This window comes from Salvelinus sp. IW2-2015, linkage group LG13 (genome assembly GCF_002910315.2).
Source record: "Salvelinus sp. IW2-2015 linkage group LG13, ASM291031v2, whole genome shotgun sequence".
NCBI lineage: Eukaryota > Metazoa > Chordata > Actinopteri > Salmoniformes > Salmonidae > Salvelinus > Salvelinus sp. IW2-2015.
In genome coordinates this window covers 4,618,507-4,623,506 of record NC_036853.1, presented here as the reverse complement: position 1 = coordinate 4,623,506, position 5,000 = coordinate 4,618,507, and the positions used below count along the sequence as shown (strand labels likewise).

The window sequence follows — 5,000 nt, the reverse complement described above, 5'->3', positions numbered from 1 at the left end:
TAAGGAAGAAATATACTAAGAATTGTAATGACCATTGAACAGCTTTCAAAATCCCAGACTATAGCTTTAGAACCTTAATGAGAAATGGTTTTCACCCCCATGTGTCTTTGAGTTTTTTGTGCCTGACATGGTTGGATCCCATGAGTCATCGTCCTGGGCTCTCCCAAGAAGATGTTTCTAAACAATGGCCTGTTCATTCCTGGAGAAGGGAGAGTTCTGGGAGAGAATGCCAGGAGAACATCTGCCTCAGACCTCCTAGCATTCAGCTCGTCACGGATGAGCGATGACATCCCAACAGAACATCGGAAAGTCTACGGCATCCCCCTGTGTTTATCTCACTAGTAAACATACACACGCATGTGGTTCTACTCATGTTTGCATTTCACTGCAACAACACATTTATCACAACAGTTTAAACCACTTTCTCCGCGGCACACCAAACCAAACTCCCCTTGGGATTCAAAAAGGGTTTAAAGTGCATCCTCACTAATGTAGACATTTAAATGTTTCCTGAAAGTGCATGACATCTAGTTTTCTGTATTTATGAAGAGTAGATTCCACAGCACTTATGGACTTGTCGGCTGTACTGTTTCTCTGTTTTGTAGCGAAGGGGCCATGGTACTAGCCTCAGAGTAAATGTAGGAAGTTCAAGACATCTATTTTTCAAAGTAATGAGCAGATAGTTTACAGCACGTACAGACTTGTCTGCTGTACGTCTCTGCTGTGTAGCTAGCGAGGGCCATGGTATGAGTCTATATGGGTGAATGCAGGAGAACTGCCTGGTCAATAGGTTCCATCTGTGTGTCAGGGTGTCAAATGACAACACTCACATCCATTTGGCTTCTGGGTCAATTAAGGCAGTCTCAGGTCACTAATAGGGCCCTAATGTGTCCCAGGCCCCGGGCCGTGTGTGTTACCACCACCTGAGGCCATCTGCTTCAGTGACTCTCCCTTTCACAACACCCCATATAAAGGTCCATGTAGGTGGGATGGTCCGTAAAATCACCCCCCACACCCCCACCGCTAATCACAGGGTTTTACAGACCATCCCACTTACATGGATCTTTATATGGGGTGTTGTGAAAGGGAGAGGAGGGGGGTGAAAGGGTCAGAGCACAGCTGGATCTAGGTTACCCAGATACGTTCCACTATTTTCAATGTTGTTTTTCTTCACAATCAGAACTGGTTGCCAGGGGAAAATGAGCTGATAACCAAGTGCCCAACACCACTGAGTGATGGATGAACCAGGAAGTATTGTCATGGTTTCAGAAAGGCGACTTCACGGACGGGTTGAAAAACTGATGTATAACACATTTGATATGTCAATTGAGACACAAAGGATAATTTTTTACTTTGTCTCCTCAAAAATGTTGACACAACACAACCATTGTGGAGGCAAGAACGCAGGCACACCATCCCAGTTGGTATGGTATTAGAGGACGTGGCAGACGGACTTAATAACTTCTTACCCTATCATTCTTTTTCCTTTCATTTGCATTATGGGATTATCTCATTCTTGGCACCAGTCAAACGTCTGACTCAGATGATGATGTCATTCATCTGTTGGTGACTGGATTATAGATGGCCTTTCTTTCTTTGTCATCCTCTTTCACTCACTGTCTAAATCTGTCCTTGTTTAAACTTAATCTAAGAGACCCATTTTCTCACCCCGTTTATCTTCTGGATCTGCAACCGTGGGAGGTGGGGGGGAATAGCAGTGAGGAAAGACACGCCAAAGAATCTGGTTTACATTGGGGCTTATATTGCCTTTCCTGACAATTGTAACGACATCTAATCTCGACTTCCTCTGAATAATGTTCAAAAGCCGCAGGGCCAAAGAGACAGATTCCGACAGTTAGACTGCTAAGTGGATTTATTTGGGGCTGTTTTGCCCCTTTGTAATTCACACTAGAGCAAGCCTGAGCATGCCACTGTTGTCTCCACACAAAAGTGAAAACAAACAGACAACTGCCTCTCCAGACCAGATGGGTCGGTGTTGTGTGTCACAGGGGAGTGTGATTAGCAGTTCCTGGAGTGGGAACTGCCAGAGGCTTCACCTTTCTGACCGACTTATTTACTTATCAAACCACATTTTATTTATCACATGCACCGAATACAGTGAAATGCTTACTTACACGCTCTTTCCCAACAATGCACAGTTAAATAAGAAAATGAAAAACACATGAGGAAATATACCACACAAGAATGAAGCTACATATACAAGGAGTACCAATACCATATCAATGTTCAGGGGTACGAGGTATTTGAGGTAGATATGTACAGTGCCTTCAAGAAGTATTCATACTCCCCAACCCCCCCCCCAAATTGTTTTTACAAAGTAGGATTAAAATTGATTGCAATTTTTTGTCAATGATCTACATACAAAAATTCTAACATTTGTATAAAAATCATGAAAAATAAACTTCATATATATTCATTAGATAAGTAAGCAATATATTACAGTCACATTTGGCAGTGATTACAGCTGTGAGTTTTTCTGGGAAAGTTTCTGAGAACAATATTTGCAAAAATTCTTCAATCTCTGTCAAATTCGTTGTTGATCATTGCTAGACAGCCATTTTCAAGTCTTGCCATATATTTTCAAGTTGATTTAAGTCACAACTGTAACTAGGTCAGCCAGGAACATTCAATGTCATCTTGGTAAGCAACTCCACTCCAGTGTATATTTGGCTTTGTGTTTTAGGTTATTGTCCTGCTGAAAGGTTCATTTGTCTCCCGGTGTCTGGTGGAAAGCAGACTGAACCAGGTTTTCCTCGAGGATTTTACCTGTGCTTTATTTTTTATCCACCCAGAGAGCGAGAGAGATGACCAAACGGGAGAGAAATAGAGAGAGCAGGAGAGAGAAAAGGAGGCATGTGGAGATTAGTGGCTTTTCCTTAAGGAAATATTTGGGTTTTGTAACCACACATCCTCAGGATAGTGGAGCCAACCCATAAACAACTGAATGTATAGCAAACAAGGGGAAGTAACTATTTCAGTAGAACTCCCATGGTATTATTGCATTTTAGCAGATACTCTTATCCAGAGCAACTTACATAAGCATTTAGGGTTAAGAGCCATGCTCAAGGGGCACATTGACAGATTCTTCACCTAGTCAGTTCAGGAATTGAACCACTGACCTTTCAATTACTGGCCCAACACTCTTAACCACTACGCTACCTGTCTCCACAGCCAGGAAATCTGACAAGCAGCCCTTCATATAAATCATTATATCAGCTGCTTCAGCGCAAGACAAAACATAATAGAGAAACTGTAGTTTGGATGTGGGAGATGTGACATGAATGAGTGGGTCACAAGGTTGGGCTCCATTCAAATTGAAGGCAGTCAATTTAGGAAGTGATTTGAATTTAACATTCAGAAATGTAAAGACTTTTGAAATAAATAGTTTCTACTTTTCAGTTTATTGAGAAGACATTGAAAATAAATGCAATTTTTTCTCTCTCAAAAAAACTTATGACAAGCATAACCATAGCATGATGCAGCCACCACCATGTTTGAAAATATGAAGAGGGGTACTCAGTTGTGTGTTGTTTTGGATTTACCACAAACATAATGCTTTGTATCAGGACATAAAGTACATTTCTTTGCCACATGTTTTGCAGGTTTACTTTAGGGCTTTATTATTTTGGAATATATATCCTGTACAAGCTTCCTTCTTTTCAATTAGGTTAGTATTGTGGAGTAACTACAATATTGTTGATCCATCCTCAGTTTTCTCCTCTCACAGCCATTAAACTCTGTAACTGTTTTAAAGTCACCATGATGAAATCCCTGAGTTCCTTCGTCTCCGGCAACTGAGTTAGTAAGGATGCCTGTATCTTTGTAGTGACTTGGTGTATTGATACACCATCCAAAGTGTAATTAATCACTTTGCCATGCTCAAAGGGATATCCAATATCATTTAAAAAAAAATGTTTTACCCATCTACCAATAGGTGCCCTTCTTTGCAAGGCATTGGAAAACCTCCCTGGTCTTTGTGATTGAATCTGAGTTTGAAATGCACTGCTCGACTGAGGGACCTTACAGATAATTGTATTAATTTATTTAGGCTTGCCATTACAAAAGGGTTGTATACTTATTGACTCAAGACATTTCAACTTTCATTTTTAATTCATTTGTAAACATTTCTAAAAACATAATTCCACTTTGACATTATGGAGGTATTGTGTGTAGGCCAGTGACACAAAATCTCAATTGAATCCATTTTATATTCAGGATGTAACACAACAAAATGTGGAAAAAGTCAAAGGGTGTGAATACTTTCTGAAGGCTCAGTACTGGGCCATCCCCACCACCCTCAGTAGTTAAGGGCGGTGCAGTTGCCATACCAGGCGGTGATGCAGCCAGTCAAGATGCTCTCGATGGTGCAGCTGTAGAACTTCTTGAGGATCTGAGGAACCATGACAAATCTTACTTACTTAGGGATTCTATTCCTCCTAGAGCATAGGCCACCAACAAACTTAACAGAAAAAGGCCACTCCTGGGTTTCAGACTGGAGGTTCAGATATTTGGAGAAGTTTGACGGTCTAAACAGCAGTCAGGGGATCACAAGCAATAACCATGTTTCATGATAATGTACTGTATTTGGTTAGAAAAGTGCGGGTTGCAGGCAGCCTGAGTGAATTTTGCTCTGGAAGTTAATGACATGATCTACCCCAGCAATAAAGCCTTCAAATGCACTGAATGATTATGGAACAAAATGTGAACCCCTCTGGGAGTTAATTCCCCATCTCTGACTCCCTTGTTAGGTTTGACACCTGGCTGTGAAAGATGATTGACTGGCCACCCGGAGATCACAAAGATCAATGGAGTACAGGAAGAGAGGCGACCTCTAACATCTCACTGTAACACACCAGGTTTCCTGCCACACTGTGAAAATTTGAGCCAAAATTATGACCGAGCCATATATTCCTTCTGTTGTGTAGTATTTACATGTATACACACACACACACACACACACACACACACACACACACACA

General features: G+C 41.3%; 1 protein-coding gene across 2 annotated transcripts in view; it reads right to left on the bottom strand.

Moving 5' to 3' along the window:
- LOC111972002 (non-muscle caldesmon) overlaps window positions 1-5,000 on the bottom strand; it is a 43,663-nt gene that overhangs the window by 32,691 nt on the left and 5,972 nt on the right. The window lies entirely within an intron of this gene.